General features: G+C 39.1%; 2 pseudogenes; both read right to left on the bottom strand.

The window, feature by feature from the left end:
• Nucleotides 1-4,991: 4,991 nt before the first annotated feature.
• Nucleotides 4,992-5,430, bottom strand: LOC138173945 (large ribosomal subunit protein P2 pseudogene; annotated as a pseudogene).
• A 12,377-nt stretch (nucleotides 5,431-17,807) lies between these two features.
• Nucleotides 17,808-19,012, bottom strand: LOC138173944 (3-ketoacyl-CoA thiolase, mitochondrial pseudogene; annotated as a pseudogene).
• Between the last annotated feature and the right edge of the window lie 845 nt (nucleotides 19,013-19,857).

Raw genomic sequence — 19,857 nt, 5'->3', positions numbered from 1 at the left:
GAGTTCTATAAACAATAACTACCAGGATTTTACCAGAGTGGTAGATGTGGATTTCATTAACCTCAACAGAGTAGAAGTCACTAAGTAATGATGTAATGGGAAGAATTTGGAAGTTGCAATGGGTATCAACAAGTATTGCAAATCCTCTACCTCAACCAGTGAGTTATGAAGAATTATTAAAAGTGCAGTCAGTGCTGGAAAGGATGGCCAGGGAGACTTGTCATCAGGAAGGAGCCAGTTCTCAGTGAAAGCCAGAAGATGGAAAGAGTGGGAAAGGAAAAAAATTAAGATGAAAATAAGTTTGTTGTCTATAAAGAAAGCGTTCCAGACGGCATAGTTGAAGGAGTGAGGATCTTTTGGTTGGGCCTTTGAAGGTGGTGCATTGAGGGGAATGGGAATAAGAAACTAGACAGTAAGAGTAGTGCATGGGGTTTGAATGAAGACCTATGGGAGTTCATGGGATAGAAAGGGTATGGCCAGGGAGAGAAGTTTGTTAATCATTAAGTAAAAAATTTAGAATTTTAAGGTCAGTAGTATTATGACCTCTGGGTAGAGTCCTTTCAGAGTCTTGGGAAGCTTAGGTGAGGGAACAAGAAGTTGGAGCAGAAGGAGTGGTGATACTCCCCTTTCCCCAAGTCAGGAAGCCAGGCTAGAAATGATGTTCTTTACCGTCCTTTCAGTGTCTGGAGAGTTAGAATGAAACGGTATTTCTCTTGTTCTTGCAGAAGGTTATAGACCAAGCAAGAGATATGTGGAGATCTGGCAGGAGATGAGAGGGGCATGATGGTAAGGTGCTCTCCTTTTCTCTTCTCTTCCCCTCGTAGATTGGTGCTCAGAAAGGATGGGTTGGACATGACAATATAGCCTCCACCTCTCCCACTCTCTCCAGAGGCTAGAGATGAGGCAGGAGACTCATCGATATCAAGTAGGAGATGAGCAGGTCATGGGTGTGTTTACTACTCCCCTGGACTATGCTGAGGTCTGTGACTGACCATAAGTCTTCTTTTCCACCCTGGAACTGTGACCAGGTAAACTCCCTACAGGCGCAAACTCTGGTGTGTTAGTGCTTCTCTTCACCCTGGAACTGCAACTGGGACATAGATAGGATTAAGGGTAATGCAACAGAGTTCTGCATACCATGTCAGTGAAGAGATCCCACAATCTTACCATACCGTCTGTAGGCTAAGAGGTATTGAAACAGCCGCTGCCCACCACTGATTCAGTTGCCCATAAGTCCTGCTGCTGGTTTCCTGTGGCATGGCCTGTACTGACACAGCCTGCTCTGGAAAGCACTCCACTCTAGCCCTGGTGCACCTTCTAAGTTGTCTTGGGCTGGAAAATTATTTCACCCCATCCTTTTGTGGGTTCTGCTACTCCAGAATTTGTTTTGAGGCATTATTTAAAGCTGTTTGGAGGGGAATTTGGGAGAGTTCAGGTGAGTCCCTGCCTTATCCTCACCATCTTGGCTCCACTCCCAGCTCATCATTTCTTATAGCACAGTAGTATTGCATCACAGTCATATACCACAATATATTTAGCTAATCCCCAAATGATAGGCATTTCCTCAATTTCCAGTTCTTTGACCCCACAGAGAGCTGCTATAAATATTTTAGAATACATAATTTTTTTTCTTTTTTTCCCTAATCAGCTTAGGAAATGGACCTAGTAGTTGTTTCTGGGTAAAAGGGTATACATAGTTTTATAACTCTTTGGTCATAATTCCAAATTGCCCTCCAAAATTGTTGGACCAGTTCACAGTTGCACTAACAGTGAATTAGTATACCAGTTTTTCCACATTCCCTCAATTTATTTTTTTCCCCTTCTATCATTTTATTTTTTTTCTTTTTCCAAATGCTTTATTAACTTTTGGTTTACATCATTCATTTCCGATGATTTTTTCCCTGTTTTCCCCCTACCCACCACCTAAAAACAGCAGTCCCACAGGATATCCCCTCCTCCAATCTGCCCTCTCCCATATCTTCTCCCATACCCCCTTCGACTTTTCCAGTAGGGCATGGTGGATCTCTATGCCCCACTGCCTGTATATCTTATTTCCCAATTACATGTAAAATAGTATTAATAATTGTATTTATATATTTTTAAACATTTGAGTATTTTTCTTGGAAGCTTTTGGTGCAGGAGTTCTGACTACACTGTCTTCCTCCTGTTCCATGTTTGGATCCTTTTTGTTCCCAAAATAGGAATCTAATGTTGGATTGCTTTGCTTGGTTTGCTTCCTTTGCCTGCTCATTTTTCCACTCAATTAGTTGACTTTTGGGCTTTTTGCCACAGTAGGACTCTGCTACCAGACAGGGGAGCTTCGTACCAAACGCTAGGGTTTTCCCAGACGCCAAAGGTATTAATTGGTTGCCCTCTCTGAAGCCTCCACATGCTCTGGCAAGCTGGTTGCACACCCCAGGACCTCCAACCTAGACTGCAATCCAGATCCAAGCAAGTTAAAGCAAGAGCAATTACCCCTCAAACTAGTCTCTTGGTCCCCCTACACTCTGCAGGCCAGGAGCTGAAGCTGCCATGTCAGGGCGGCTTCAGGGCTGCTGCTCCTCAGCGGCTTCTGGCCCAGGGGAAGAGGCCTATGCATTCCCAACTACTAGATCCCAAAGTCCACACTGTGCTGAACCTCTCACTTTGTCCTTAGCATCTATGTGTTGATAATTCTGGAAACCACCACAGCTGCTGGTGATCTGAAGTCCAGCTGGTGGCTGGTCAGGCCGCCCTGAGGCTAAAACCTTGGGCTTGGGATCAGCTCCCAGAGCAATGTGCTGGCCCCCTCCTGCTGTCCTACTGGGCTGTCCTCAGTGGGAGGTTAGCTTCTCTGTGTCATTTTGTGGGTTCTGTCCCCTTCTATCATTTTAGCAAATCTGATAGATGTAAGATGATATCTCAAAGCTGTTTTAATTTGTATTTCTCTAATCAGTAGTGATTTAAAAGCATTTTGTATGACTGTTTGTAGTTTTTTTGTTGTTGTTGTTGTTTTTTATTAAGCAATCAGGGTTAAGTAACTTGCTCAAGGTTACACAGCCAGTTATTTCTGGGTGTGGTGCTAAGTATCTGAGCCCAGATTTGATCCCCAGGTCATCCCAACACTGGAGCCGGTGCTCTTACTCGCTAAACCACCTGGCCGCCCCTCACTGTATGTAGTTTTGATTTCTTCATTGAAAAACTGCCTGATCATGTCCTTTAACCATTTATTAATTGATGAATGACTCACATTCTTATACATTTGACAAAGTTCTTTATGTATTTGAAATGAGACATTTATATGAGAAACTGTCTAAAATTTTTTCCCAGTTTTTCTACTTTTACTTCCAAACATGGATACATTGCTTTTATTTCTACAAAACCTTTTTAATTTGATGTAATTAAAATTTTCCATTTTATACCTTACCATGTGTAATGGCAAGCACAGAAGTTGTTCACGCCTTGTTTCACCTATTGAATTAACACCTTGTTTCAGTTCAAGTTTCTTTTAAGCCTTGTATCAAGTCTGTTGAGAGGCAGAACTTGGGAACCCCACAGTTTTTGAACCCTAGCACTCATGGACTCCTGCAGCCATATACGGGGAGAGGCCCAGGCTAGAGACAGCAGATCTGAGAAGAGGACTCTTGCGGTGCATAGTCAAGAAAGAGAAAACTTGTGGTATCCTCGCACTCTGTTTGTCTGTTCTATCTGTGTTGATGTTTGTTTGTGATACTTTGTACAGAAGCCCTGGGACCTTACTGGAAGCCCTGAAAGAGGATTTTCTGGTTGTATGTTTACAGAAATCCTGGAGGAGGGTTTTGGAGGTCCTGGGACTTTACTGATGATTTGTGCTGAACTCTTGGATCTTGTTTGTGAGTCTGTGTTGATTTCTATGTTGATGATTTGTGTTGAGTTCTCAGACCTTGTTGGTAGGTCTGAGTTTATTTCACAAGCAGATAATGAATTGATGATAGTGCCAGTAATGTGCATGAATATTATTGTGGCTCTGTTAAGCGTTGTCTTCCGAGAAACAGGAACTGTGAAGGACTTGAGGTGGACTGGACAATGTGAGCTTCATTATGGAATGGGAACTGGACAAGAAACTGGACAAGGAACTGGGAGCTGCCTGCCTTTGAACCCAGGTGACAGTTGGAGCTGGGACCATGGAAGAGGAACCATGGAAGCTGAGAGCCAGCCTCGAGTCGAGATGAAAGAAGACTACTTGGGGGCGGCTAAGTGGCACAGCGCCGGCCCCAAAATCAGGAGGACCCAAGTTTGGTTCTGGCCTCAGACACTTAACACCCACACAAAAAAACTAGCCATGTAACCTTGGGCAAGTTACTTAAGTCCTAAAAAAAAAAAAAGAAAGAAAGAAGACTACTTGGATACTGTATACTGACTGAGAAGATTATGATTTACTGTGACCTAGTGGTGGAGTACTTTGACTATTGTACTTTGTGTCCCTTAAGCCTCCTTAAGTATGATTGAATGATTGAGTTATTGAATAATTGAGTTACTAAATGATTGTACTTTGTTGAAAACTATGTGGCCATTTTAGTGATAAGTTGTTGAGTTGTGACATGGTGAATGCTGTATTTTGATTTTCTATGAATGTTTCGCTCTGATTTATTACTGAATAAATAGAGAGTTCACTATACTATGTAATCAGAACCTTAAAAGCTGTTCACAGCAGCAGTCTTCTGGAAAGCTGCTAATGTGTGGCTTTACACCATGCTATTTCTCATTTATTCATAAATTATTCTCCTCTTCATAAGTCATATGGATAATATGTCCCATGTTATTCTAATTTTCCTATAATATCTCCCTTTATATGTAGCTCATATTTCCATTTTGACCTTATTTTGATAAATGGTGTAAGATATTGTTCTATGCCCAATTTCTACCTAACTCTAGCTTTCTCAGCAATTTTTTTTTTACCAAATAATGAATTCTTATCCCAAAAGTTTAAATCTTTACATTTGTCAAACACAAGGTTACTATAATCATTTTGATCTACCTTTCTATTTCTTTTTTTTTTCTTAAATAAAAGGTTTCTTCTCTCTCGAAGATCAAGGTGGGTGCTGCTAAGTCAAAAAGACCAAAGCCCATGTCGTCATAGGAGTCTTCAGACTCCTCTTTCTTCTCTTCCTTCTTCTCCTCAGCAGCAGCAGGGGCAGGGACACCAGCAACTGGGGCAGCAGAACCAGCACCCTCAGCAACAGCAATGGCACCACCAGCAGGCATGGAGGCCAGCTTACTGCTGCTCTGGGCGATCACGTCCTCGATGTTCTTGCTGTTCAGCTCTCCGATGACCTTCTTCAGCCGCTTGTCGTTGCTCTCCATGCCCACGCTGTCCAGGATCTTCTTCAGATCATTGGAGTTGAGGGAGTTGTTGCCGCCCAGGACTGCCAGGAGGTAGGCTGCCACTTAGAGCATCCTGGTTTTCTGAGTCTATTCGGGTCCCATCCGGAGGTCGCGGCCTGGCACTGCAGGAACAGCAGGAGCAGCAGCAAATGCAACATGTCCCCACCTTTCTATTTCTTAACCAGTATCAGATCATTTTGATAATTACTGCTTTATAATATAGTTTAACATCTGGCACTGCTAAACCTCCTTCCTTTATTGTTTTTTTTTTTATTAAATCCTTTGATATCCTTGACCTTTTTTTCTTCCTATTGAATTTTGTTGCTTTTTTCTAGCTCAATAAGATATTTTTTTGGTAATTTAATCAGGATGGCATTGAATAAATAGATTAGTTTAGGTTAAATTGTTATTTTTATTATAATACACTCTGCCTACCCACGAATAATATTTATCAAATTATTTAAATCTGATTTTGTTTTAAAAGTGTTCATTATGTTCGTGTAGTTTCTGGGTTTATTTTCATAGGTATATTCATAGGTACTATTTTACTTTATATCCTGTTACTTTGCTAAAATTATTAACTGCTTCAGCTATCTTTTTACTTAAATCTTTTGGAATTTCTGAGTATATCATCATATTGTCTGTAAAAAAAAAGATAGTTTTATTACCTCATTTTCCATTCTGATTCTTCAAATTCTTATTCTTATCTTATTGATATTGCTAGCATTTCAATATTTAAAAATATTGGTGATAATGGGCATCCTTATTTCACTTCTGATCTTACTGGGAAGGCTTCTAGCTTATCCCCATTACAAATAATACTTGATGATGGTTTAAGGTAGATGCTTCTTATCATTTTAAGGGAAAAAATCCATTTATACCCATGCTTTCAAGTGTTTTTTGTTTGTTTGTTTTTGCTTTTATGGAGGGGGGAGGACAGGGCAATTGGGGTTAAGTGACTTGTCCCATGTCACACAGCTAGTAAGTATTAAGTGTTTGAGGCCAGATTTGAACTCAGGTCCTCCTGACTCCAGAACCAGTGCTCTATCCACTGCACCACCTAGCTTCCCCTCAAGTATTTTTAATAGGAAAGGGTGTTGTATTTTATCAAAAGTTTTTTTTTTCTGTATCCATTAATGTAATCATGATATTTGTTAATTTTATTATTGATATAATCAATTATATTAATAGTTTTCCTTATGTTAAACCATCCCTATATTCCTGGTATAAATCCCACTTGGTGTAGCAGCAAGCACCCCAGCGTCCCCAGGGTGGCTGCCAACACAGGTTCTTAGATCTGCTTTGCTAAAGGAAAGCAACTCAAAATTGGTTAACAAGCTTACTTCAATCAGGCAAATATATATCGTTTACCTACTTCAGGAGAAAAAGATCAGCACCCCGAACTTCAGAGTATACAGACAGAATTATCAAGACAGAGAAACAGATCAAGTAGACAGGTTTCCAAACTGTCCAACCATTACATCCATACCAAATCAACATCTGGGTTTTTCAAAGCCAGGGGGCTCTCAACAACAGCTTCCCAGAATCTCATCTGATCAAATCACAGAACACTTCTCAAAGTGAGCCCCAAAGCAAAGCCTCACATCAGGGATTATATAGCCTTCTCCTGGGTCAGAGAATGTAACCACCCTCTTGACCCACTGCCTAATCACACAGCATCAAGGTGTCGGCATTCCTGAAAACCAAGCCTCCTGCCACAGGCTCCATGTGACCACATTCAGCCTCTTAGGTGGCAGAGTATATTTTCAAATCAAGGAAGATTCTCAGTCTCTTAAGCCTATCAAAGGGCCTAGGGGCAGGGAAGATCTTCAAATTTGCATTTCTATTACATTTGGTCACTATGTATATTTGTAATATATTGTTGTAGTCTCCTAGCTAGTATTTTATTTAGGATTTTTGCATCCACATTTATTATGAAATTGATCTATAATTTTCTTTCTATGTTTTTGCTCTTTCTAGTTTAGGTATCAGTGTTTGTTTTGTAAAAAGAGTTTGGTAGGATCCCTTTACCTATTATTCCAAATAATTTATTTAATATTGAATTAGTTGATCTTTAAATGTTTGAAAGAATTCATTTTTAAATCCATCTGGTCCTGGTGTTTTTTTTCTTAGGAAGCTCATTTATGACCTTTTCAAATTCTTTTTCTAAAATAGGTTTATTAAGATATTGCATTTCCTCTTCTGTTAAACTGGACAGTTTATATTTTTCTAACTATTCTTCCATTCCACTTAAATTGTTAAATTTTTTGGCATACAATTGGGCAAAATAACTCCTTATGATTGCTTTGATTTAATCTTCATTAGCCTTCCAATTTTAATGCTAGTGATTTGAATTTCTTCTCTCTTTTAAAAAAATCATATTAACCAGTAGTTTATCTATTTTAATTTTCTTTTTATGAAACCAACTCCTAATTTTATTTACTAATTAAATGTATTTTTGGCAGTAATTTTTATTAATCTAACCTTTAATTTTTACAATTTCCAATTTGGTGTTTAATTTGGGATTTTTCATATGTTCTTTTTTTCTAGTTCTTTTTTTTTAACTGCATATCTAATTCTTTGGTCTATATTCTGTATAAGCCTTTAAAGATATAAATTTTTCTATGATATTCTCTGATCTTTTTCTGCATCCCCTAAGTTTTGATATATGTCTCTGTATTGTCATTCTCTTTAGTGAAATTATTTGTTGTTTCTATGGTTTGTTCTTTAATCCATTCATTCTTTAAGATTAGGTTGTTTAGTCTCCAATTAGTTTTTCTTCCCCAATTAGTTTTTAAACTGTGTTTCCATGGTCCCTTATTGAATATAATTTCTATTCCATTGTGATCTGAAAAGGATGTATTTAATGTTTCTACTTTTCTGCATTTCACTATAGTTTTTATGCCCTAATATATGGTCAGTTTTTATAAAGGTACTATGTGCCACTGAGAAAAAGCTGTATACATTCTATTCTCTCTCTCTTTCTCTCTCTCCTTCTCCTTCCCTCTCTCCTTCCTACCTTCTTTCCTTCCTTTTTTCTCTTTCTTTTCTTTCCTCCTATTTCCTCTCCTATTCTTTCTCTCTTTTTTCTTTCTTTCTTTTCTCTCTTTCTTTTTCTTTCTTTCTCTTTCTTCTCTCTCTGTCCACATAGGGTATCACACCCTTACCCGCCAGTGCTCTGACCAAAGGGAATGTACATTTTAATCTTTGAAACTTTTTTTTTTTGGTTTTTCCTCTTAAAGACTAACCAACCTCAATCCCAAATCACTCTGGTCCCAGACCAAGCCCTACTTGGGTCACTGTTTGGGCCCTGATTGACTCAGAATGAATGTAAATAATGATTGTTTCTGTTTTAGCCAGAAATCCTGAGGATCCTCCTCTCCCAGATCAATTTTTTTTAAAGAGACCATTCTTTGCTTCATTTTATTAAGTCTTAATCACTGAATGGGCCCTGCTTCAGTCAAACTGAGACCTGTTAAAGACCTTAGCTTAAAAAGGCCAAAGTCTCCAAGTCCATCCAGGGCTATCTCTAGTCATCCTGATCTGTATCTTGCCACTGGACCCAGATGGCTCCAGAGGAGAAAGTGAAGCTAATGACTTTGCACAGCCCTCCCTCACTTAAATCTAATTCACTTGCATGTCATGGCATCACCTCCCTGATGTCATGGTTCTCTTTGAGAATGAAGAACTATTCATGCTATTCAGCATCAGGAGCAACTATTCTCACCAGATTTCTGTCACATCTAAGATTCTATTCATTTCCTTGACTTATTTTTTTTTGTTCAATTTATCTAATTCTGAGAGGGGAAAGTTGAAGAGTTCCCTGCTGTTATAGTATCATTATCTATTCCCACCTGTAACTCATTTAACTTTTTCTTTAAAAATTTAGATGCTATAGCATTTGGTATACTTAGATTTAATATTGATATTGCTTCATTGTCTATGGTACCATTTATCATAATTTCCCTTTTTATCTCTTTTAATTAAATCTATTTTAGCTCTAACTTTGCTGAAATCATGATTGTTAGCCCTACTTTTTTCATAACAGTTGAAGCATAAATAATTCTATATTTCTATAAATTATAAATATATAATTTCTATAAATTTTAAATAATAAATTCTACTCTAGTCCTTTATTTTAATTCTATGTGTATATCTCATTTTTAAATGTTTATTGTAAACAACATATTGTCAGATTCTGATTTTTAATCCATTCTGCTATCCATTTTGATTTTATAGGTGAGTTCATTCCATTCATATTCAGTTATAAATACTAATTGTATATTCCTCCCCTCCTATATTTCCTCATAATTATACTTCTCACTTTCTCTTTTTACCCTATACCCCCTCACACATCTAATTTGCTTCTAACCCCTACCTCTGTAATCTGTACCCTTTTAAAATATCCCTTCCAGGGGTGGCTAGGTGGTGCAGTGAATAGAGCATCTGCTGTGGAGTCAGGAGTACCTGAGTTCAACTCCAGCCTCAGACACTTAACATTTACTAGCTGTGTGACCTTGGGCAAGTCACTTAACCCCAATTACCCTGCCCTTCCCCCTCCAAAAAGCAAAAAAAAGAATTTAAAAGATCCCTTCTTTATCCTTTATCCTCTCCCCTCACCCTCCTACTTCTCAATCTACAGACACTTCTAAAAGTCCTTCCCTTATCCTGTCACATTGTTCTCCTATTTCTTCATAAATTTAGAAGACTTTTATGCCCTTCCAGATGTATATGTTATTCCCTCTTTTACCCAGTTCCCAAGAGACTTAGATTCCAGCACTACCAGTCCTCCATCCTTACCTGCTTTCACTGTAACAGTTCTTCCATTCACACCTCATTTTTTGGAGATAACTTCTCCATTTTACCTTTCCCTACCCAGTTTTATTTTTTAAAATCAACCCATCATGCTTAACTTAACCTCAAACCTTTTATGTATGCTCTTTCAAATTATCCAGGTAATGAAAACATTCTTAAAAGTACAGATAACAGGGCGGCCAGGTAGCACAGCGAGTAAGAGCACTGGCTCCAGTGTTGAGAAGACCTGGAGATCGAATCCCAGGCTCAGACACTTAGCACCCACCCAGAAACACCTGGCTGTGTAACTTTGAGCAAGTTACTTAACCCCAATTGCTTAGGGGTGGCCAGGTGGCTCAGCGAGTAAGAGCACTGGCTCCAGTGTCAGGATGACCTGGATCAAATGCGGGCTCAGATACTCAGCACCACACCCAGAAATAACTGGCCGTGTAACCTTGAGCAAGTTACTTAACCCCGATTGCTTAAAAAAAAAAAAGTACAGACAACATTTTTCCATATAAAGAGTGTTTAGTTTGACCTTATTGAGTCCCTTATAACTGATCTTTAATGTTTACTTTATATTTCTCCTGGATCTTATATATCATATTTTCCATTGAGTTCTGGTCTTTTTGTCATAAATACATGAAAGTCTTTCAGTTCATTAAATGTTCATTTTAAAAAATTCATGGTTGCAAACCCAGTTCCTTTGCTATTTGAAATATAATGTCCCAGGGGCAGAATCAAAATGGTGGAGTAGAAACAGGACTTCCGCACAGCTCCGGCTCCTGCCTCCTCCAATTCATGTAAAAAATTACTCTAGACAAACTTTGGAGCTACAGAACCCACAAAATGACACAGAGAAGCTAACTTCCCACTGACGACAGCCTGGCAGGCCGGCAGGAGGGAGCCAGCACAGCACTCTGGGAGCCTAGCCCAAGCCTGAGGTTTTAGCCTCAGGGCAGCCTGACCAGTCACCAGCTGGAGGGACTTCAGATCAGCAGCAGCTGTGGCTATTTCCAGAATTATCAACCCATAGATGCTAAGGACAAAGTGAGAGGGTAGAGGTCCTGGTAGGGGTGAACAGTTTGCCAGAGCATGTGGAGGCTTCAGAGAAGGCACTTAACTAATAGCTCCAGCAGCTGAGAAAACCCCAGAAAGCTCCCCTCTCTGGTAGCAGAGGTCTACTGTGGCAAAATACTCAAAAGTCAAGTAATTAAGTGGCAACATGAGCAAGCAAAGGAAACAAAGCAAACAGAGCAATCCAACTTTACACTCCTATTTTGGGGACAAAAAAGGATCAAAGCATGGAACAGGAGGAAGACAGTGAAGTCAGAACTCCTGCACCAAAAGCTTCCAACAAAAGAATAAGCTGCTTACAAGCCATAGAAGAGCTTAAAAAGGATTTTGAAAATCAAATAAGAGAAGTGGAGGAAAAATTGGGAAGAGAAATGAGAATGACGCAAGAAAATTATGAAATGAGAGTCAACAACCTGACTGAAGAAAATAACACTTTAAAAAATAGACTTAATTCAAATGGAAATGAGGCTCAAAAAGGCAATGAGGAGAAGAATGCCTTAAAAAGTCGAATTTGCCAGATGAAAAAAGAATCTCAAAAGCTCACTGAAGAGAATTATCCCTTCAGAATTAGATTGGAGCAAATGGAAGCTAATGACTTTATGAGAAATCAAGATACTATTAAACAGATCCAAACAAATGAAAAAATAGAAGGCAATGTGAAATATCTCATTGGAAAAAACACTGACCTGGAAAATATAGATCCAGGAGAGATAATTTTAAAATGATTTGACCACCACAATCAAAAAAAGAACCTAGAAATCATCCTCCAAGAAATTCTCAAGGAAAATTGCCCTGATATTCTAGAACCAGAGGGCAAAATAGAGGTTTAAAGAATCCACCAATCACCTCCTGAAAAAGATCCCAAAAAGAAAACTCCTAGGAATATTATAGCCAGGTTCTGGAGTTCCCAGATCAAGGAAAAAATATTACAAGCAGCAAGGAAGAAACAATTTGAATATTGTGGAAACAGTATCAGGATAACCCAGGATCTGGCAGCTTCTACACCGAGGGATCTAAGGGCTTGGAATATGATATTCCGTAGGACAAAGGAGCTGGGATTAAAACCAAGAATCACCTACCCAGCAAAACTGAGTATCATGTTTCAGGGGAAAATATGGTCATTCAGTGGAATAGAGGACTTTCAAGCATTCTTGATGAAAAAACCAGAGTTGAATAGAAAATTTAACACTCAGATACAAGAAGCAAGAGAAGCATGAGAAGGTAAACAGGGAAAAGAAATCATAAGGAACTTATCAAAGTTGAACTACTTATATTCCTACATGGAAAAATGATCATTGTAGCTTATGAAACTTTTCTCAGTATGAGAATAGTTGAAGGGAATAGAAATGTGTGTATACATACATATATATGTCTATATAGGAGGGTATATGGGCATATGAACACATGTGAGTTGTGTATATATGTCTACAGGTATACATAGATAGAGGGCACAGGACCAATTTAATAGAAAGGGATGATACTTAAAAGGTGAAATTAAGAGGTGAGAGAGGAATATAATGAGAGGAGATGAGGAGAAACAGAGTGGGGTAAACTATCTCATATAGAAGAGGCAAGGGAAAATGGTTACAATGGAGGGGAAGAACAGGAAGGCAAAAGGGAATGAGTCAACCTTATTCTCATTGCATTGGGCTTAGGGAGAGAATGACATTCACACTAAATAGAGTATCTCACCCTACAGGAGAGTAGAGAGGAAGGGGAAGAGAGGGAGGACAATGGAAGGGATGGCAGGCTTGGGGGGGAGGGAAGTTGGAAGCACCCACTTTTGAAAAGGGACAGGATCAAAGTAGAGAATAGAACAAGTCGGGGGTGGGATAGGATGGAGGGAAATATAGTCAGTCTTTCACAATATATCCGCCATGGAGATTTTTGCATAGCTACACATGTACAACCTATATTGAATTGCTTATCTTCCCAGTGAGAGTGGGTGACGAGGGAGGAAGGGAAAGAATCTGGAATTCAAAACTTTAAAATCAAATGTTTAAAAAATATATATATATATACTTATTATTATTATTATCATTATTATTTTATATGTAACTGGGAAATAAGATACACAGGCACTGGGGCATAGAGATCTACTGTGCCCTACAAGAAAGTTGGAGGGGGGATGGGGGAAGATATGGGAGAGAGCAGATTGGGGGAAGGGATATTCAGTGGGATTGATGTTTTGGAGAGGTAGGTAGGGAAAAATGGGGAGAAAATTTGTAACTCAAAATCTTGTGGAAATGATGTAAACTAAAAAATAAAAAAAGAGAGGGAAAAAAGAAAGTTAAAAAAAGGGAAATATAATGTTCCAAGACCCTCCTTCTTTTAATACAGAAGCTGCTAGATCTTATGTTATCCTGACTATAGCTCCACAGTATTTAAATTGTTTTTTTTCTTTTTGCTTATAGTATTTTTTCCTTAATTTAGGAGCTTCAAAACTTGGTTATAATGTTCCTGTGAGTTTTCATATTGGGATTTCTTTCAGGTGGTGATTGATGAATTTTTTTTCTATTTTTATTTTATTCTCTTTCTAGAACTTTAGGGCAATTTTCCTTAATAAGTTCTTGTAATGTAGTATCTAGACTTTTTTTAATCATAACTTTCAGATAGTTCAGCAATTCTTTTATTATCTCTCCTTGATATGTTCTCCAGATCATTTGTTTTCCAAATGAGGTGTTTCACATTCTATAACCAAGAATGAATAACTGAAGAGAATTTTCCCCTAAAAAAAAAGCAAATCCAACAACAACAAATTAACCCAGACTTGAATACCAAGTTTCATAGGTTATGAAAGTTGAATTTAACTCAACCATTGACATACCTCAGGCATCCTGGTTTCGAATTAAATTTTAAATGGTTCTAGACTGATGATTCTTTTTTAGTATAAGTTCTAGAAAAAGCTGAATGAATATTATGTGCAATATTTTATAATATAGTTTATTACTATTGTAATTTTATAGAGTTTCCATTTAGTGTATAACACTTTTATGTTACATCTTGTATAATGTAATTATTATGAAAGTTCTAGTGCATATATAATCCCATTTTATTTAATAGCATTTTAACATATACTTCTGCTTGTCAATGTCATTTTCATATTCCAGTGATTGCCCTATAGTTCCACTGCTTTGTTTATATGGTTTCAGCAAAACATCGTATATAACAGATTCACAAGTCTCTATCCATATTTCAAGTCAATCTTTGTAACTAGAACATTTTTTGCTTTGGTTCAGTATTTATTTTTCATTCTTTTGATTTTGTTTTATTATTTTTTGGTGTCTTATAACATCACTAATTCTCCCTTGCCGAATTCTAGTTTTTAAGGAGTTATTTTCTTCCTTACTTTTTTGGATCTCTTTTCCTAGTTAATTGACTTTTTTCTCATAATTTTCTTGATTTTCTTGGATTGCTCTTATTTTTTTCCCTAAATTTTCCTCAGCCTCTCTTATTTGATTTTCAAAGGCCCTTTTAAGCTCTCCTAAGAACTCTTTTTGAACTTGTGACCATTTGACATTTTTCTTTGAAGTTGGAATTGCTTTTTTAAAAATTTCATTATCTGCTTCTTAGTTATGAGCTGAAATCTTCTCTATCCCCATAGTAGTTATTTATGGTCATGTTTTTTCTCCTTTACTTCCTCATTTATTTTTTATTTTTAGTGGATAATTATTATAGTTGGGTTATAGTAGCAAGGTATAGGGGACCATGCCTCAGGCTTCACGTTTTTCATACTGTTGTTTTCTGAGCTTTGTCTGGAGGGCCTGACCTCAAGCACTCCTCTCCCTACACCCCACCCTTTCCAGCCATGGATAGGGCTCTCAGACAAGCTGTCATCAGAAAAGCTCTTGCTCCCTGTAGTCCTTCCCACAGCTGCAACTCCAGCTCTCTCTTCCTCCCTGGAATTGAAACCAAGGACTCTGCTCTCCTGCAAGTGCTTATAGCCAGCAGGGTCCCAGCCCTTCTGCTACCACACTTACTGGCTGTGTGTTCCTCCTCATCCACAGCCACAGCCCAGACCATATCTGGTCTTAACACCTAAGCAACACATCCAACGACAGCAGTGGTGTTTTCAATCTTTCCTGCTGTAACGGAAATGCAAATTTAAAGATCTTCCCTGCCCTTTGATAGGCTTAAGAGACTCTGAGATCCTTCCTTGATTTGAAAATATACTCTGTCTCCTAATAGACTGAATGTGGTCACATGGAGCCTGTGGCAGGAGGCTTGGTTTTCAGGAATGCCCACACCTTGATGCTTTGTGATTGAGCAGTGGGTCAAGAGAGTGGTTACATTCTCTGACCCAGGAGAAGGCTATATAATCCCTGATGTGAGGCTTTGCTTTGGGGCTCACTTTGAGAAGTGTTCTGTGATTTGATCAGATGAGACTCTGGGAAGCCATTGTTGAGAGCCCCCCAGCTTTGAGAAACCCAGATGTTGATGGTAACTGTGATTTGGTATGGATGTAATGGTTGGACAGTTTGGAAACCTGTCTACTTGATCTGTTTCTCTGTCTTGATAATTCTGTCTGTATACCTGAAGTTCAGGGTGCTGACCTTTTCCCCCTGAACTAGGTAAATGATATATGTTTGACTGATTAAAGTAAGCTTGTTAACCCATTTTGAGTTGCTTTCCTTTAACAAAGCAGATCTAAGAACCTGTGTTGGCAGCCACCCTGGGGACGCTGGGGTGCTTGCTGATACACCTGCTTAGCAGTCTGACCCCTACATCTGTAAGGTGAAAGTTCCTGAAGCTGGGGCTGCAGCCTGACCCAGCTGCCCCCAGGACTTTTTGTTTGTTTATTCAGTGGAGTCTACCCAGAGGTGTTTATACTTTAATCAGGCTAAACCAGGAAGGTCAGGTCTTCATAAGGTCCTCTCAAACTGTCTTAGGACAACTGTTTTACCCTATCTTTTAATTATTTCTGCCCCTCAAAGTTCACTTTGAGGTGATGTTTTACTTTGTTTGTGGGGGAATTTTGGAAAGCCTAATATTTTCTGAGTTATTTCGCCATCTTCCCAGAATTAATAACAGCACCTATCTCACCAGAGTTGAGGATCAAATGAGATAATATTTGTAAAGGACCTAGTACAGTGTCTGACACATTATAAAAGCATTTTTCCTTCTTTCTTGAGCAGGCTATGCCATATTAAACTATACTATAAAACAGAAATCTTTAAAATATTTAGGTCCTGGTTAAAAAATGGAAAATGTCATCAATGGAATAGACTAGGTACATAAGATCCAGAAGCAACTGAACATAGTAGTCTAGTGTTTGTTAAACCCAAGGATACCAGTTATAGAAGTTGACAAAAGCTGCTGAAAAATTGGAAGGCTGTCTGTATTAAACTAGGCATAGATACATCTCACACCTTATGCCATAATAAGCTCTAAATGAATCATGACCTAGTTATAAATGGTTATATTATAAACAAATTAGACTGGAAGGAGATGCCTTTCAAATGTAATTGGGTGCTGGATTATGCTTAGAGTGTATTAGCATACTCAGTAGGTGAAAATTTTCCACATGGAAATGCCAAAAAACCTCTTTCAGGAGACTTGTGATGGCATGGAACAGAAATGCTTTGGAGAGACTGTGGAACAGGAACAAAAATTCTGTAACTGGTTCCACTCTGCTAACTAAGTGGTTAAGAGGAATCCTTCACAAAACTTTTCCAGTGGAACTGAAGGTGTCTCCAAAAGGACCTGACAGGGCTTGTATGTGCTTCAGGAACCCCAATAACCAGAGTCACTGGGTGGGCAGTGTGGAATGAATTCACAGGCTCAAGCACCTTTAAGTCTGGACAATAAATGTATTGTTACTCTTTACAATGGGCCAGAGTTCTTAGGGAACCTGAAACCTTAAAGGGCTAAGTTAAAGTTTTTATAAGATAATCCATAATTTATAAAATAATCCATAATATAACCTGTGCCAATTATGCTATTGAGTAAGGGTGGGATCATGGAGGAGTTAAGGAGTGGTCAGTTTTGTTTTTTTTTTTGTAATTTGACATTGAGATGACTTTTTATTGATATTTTATAATGATTTTTGTCATAAATGTCATAAATGACCTGTGAAGTGAATTTAGTGAATTTTAGTACACAACAAAATCTCAAAAATGATCAATAAAAGCCTTCTTATTGTAATGAAATGAAAAACACATCTTTTATGAGAGGAGTGAACCAAGTTTTAGAGAAGTAAGGCAACCACTGGTAAGACAGCCTTGCAGTTGTGTGATAAGGCAGACAGGTATGTTTGGTGGTTATAAGGCAGGAGTGCATATTTGCCAGATTCCCTTAGAAATATACTTTATGCTATTGGTGCCAATCTGGAAAAAGTTTTGTTTTCCAATGGGCACCCATCCTGGATAAATGGATTTCTTAGCCTTAAGTTAAGCCTTAAGATTCTTAGTGTCCTCAGAATCCACTTCTGTCTTCACCCCCTAGACCCACTGGAAGTTTCTTTGGCAACATAAGGTCAATGTCAGAAACTTATGTGAAGGTTATTATTTTTCTTTCATGCAATTTTTAGCAAATAAATGTTTACAGGCTATGGCTTCTATCTGCTGTGTCCTTGGCTCCTCAGGCCGTGTTCTCAATGATAAGAGCTATACCTTGGCCACCACCAATACAAGCTGATCCCACGGCATGCTTTGCACCTCGACATCTTAACTCATGAACCAGATGAGCAGTGATCTGTTATCCAGAGGCTGCCAAAGGGTGGCCCAGGGAGATGGCCCCTCCATTCACGTTGGTTTTACTTGGGTCAAGCTGCAAAGATTCTTCCACTGCTAGACACTGTGGAGCAAAAGCTTCATTCACTTCAACCAAATCCGTATCTTTCAGGCTCAGTCCAGACTTTTTTAGTGCCCCACTTATGGCAGGAACAGGACCAATGCCCATGATATTGGGATCACATCCAGATACAAAGTACCCCACAATTCTGGCGAGCGGGGTCAGGTTATGCTTTTTAATAGCATCTTCACTCGCTATGATCACAGCTCCAGCTCCATCAGACACTCCTGAAGCATTTCCTGCAGTGACAGTTCCCCCTTTCTTGAAGACTGGAGAGAGCTTGGCCAGTTGTTCCATCGTTGTTTGGGGCCAGGGATGTTCATCCGTTTGTATCATCTCTTTTCCTTTCCTTGTTTTCACTTCAATGGGTGCCATTTCATTATTAAAGCAGATAGCATCATTAGCAGCTTTCCACCTCTGCTGTGACTGCAAAGCATATTTATCACAGACTTCTCTGCTTATTTTATGTTTTTTTTCGGCAAGATTTTCAGCAGTAATTGCCATGGGAGTTTTAATATGCTGATCAGTCAGCGATGTCCACAAAGTGTCTTCCAGCTTGAGGTCTGTTCCAAGCCTGGTACCAAAGCGAATGTTTCTGACACAGTAGGGAGCCTGGCTCATATTTTCTGTTCCTCCACATAGTGACACTTCAGCATCTTTGGCACAAATTTCCTGACATCCACTGACAATAGACTGGAAGCCAGAGCCACAGAGTCTATTCAGAGTGAGGGCTGGGCTGGCCTGAGGGACTCCCACACACAGACCAACATGCCTCGCCAGGTACATGGAATCTGAAGAACTCTGTGTCACATTGCCCACAATCACGCCATCAATAATTTCTGGAGGGATTTTGCCAGCAGACAGGCTAGCCTTGGCAGCCAATTCAGCCAGGTCGGTGGCTGTGAAATCCTTTAGTAAACTTCCATAGGTCCCAAAGGGTGTTCGTTTGGCAGCAACTATGTACACACCTCGGAACAAGGACATGGCTGGGCAGGAAGTATGCTTTTTCCTTGGCTGGGAGAGAGAGAATTGCTGGAGTGGTCAGTTCTTAAAGGAACATGCATTTTTAATATCCACTGCAGGCCTATTGCCCATAATTCACTGGGAAATAGCCCAAGGTGGGGCTGCACAGAGGTGTGCTTTTAGGCTTGAAACATCACTAAGTCAGCTAGCAGTAAGGGCTGAGAAGTGCCTAGTGTGCCACCACCCAGCAGTGTCATGTTTGACAAGATGGATGTTGGGAGTTTAGGCTAATGAGGGATTCAGGATGTATATAATGGGCTAGGGAGTTACTTATAAATAGTTCTAGTGAAGGATTCATAGCAGCTGACCACTGTAACAGGAAGAGAGATAAGTATTTTGTTAGGGCATGCTGCCCTTGAGCCACAGTGTTTTGAGGCTAGGGAGATTTGAGGCTAGGGAGAAATGTGATTTTGCAAACTGATGTGATTTTACAAACTGTGGTTTAAGCACAGCCACCCAAGTACCCCATCAGACCCAAGTTTTTTTCCCTCATTCTCTTGGTAGCTCTGCTTGTGATTGGATTCCACTCTTGGCATCCAGTGAGAAACAGTGTTATAATGCAATGTTACCTAGTCTACTTCTTCAATTTTGGGAGTCCCATCATGGGAGTGATAGTGAATTTTTGTGTCTTTAAAGGAAATGTGAAAAGGAATCTCCCTTTCTTCATCCAGGGACTCAAGATCGCCACAAAGTCAGCTAAGGGATTCCCCTAACCCCTTTTTAAAAATTCCAAACAAATACCAAATGAAATGAGAATTTTCATAGACAGATAGATAGATAGAGGAAATAAATTATACATGTAATTTGTATCATATAGGGCTTGCTTTT

This window comes from Petaurus breviceps, unplaced genomic scaffold, assembly GCF_028583685.1.
Source record: "Petaurus breviceps papuanus isolate PSGF00001 unplaced genomic scaffold, PetGlider_PUasm1.0 673, whole genome shotgun sequence".
NCBI classification, from domain to species: Eukaryota; Metazoa; Chordata; class Mammalia; order Diprotodontia; family Petauridae; genus Petaurus; species Petaurus breviceps.
Note: the sequence above shows the minus strand (reverse complement) of the source record. Positions and strands in the feature narration are given on the sequence as shown.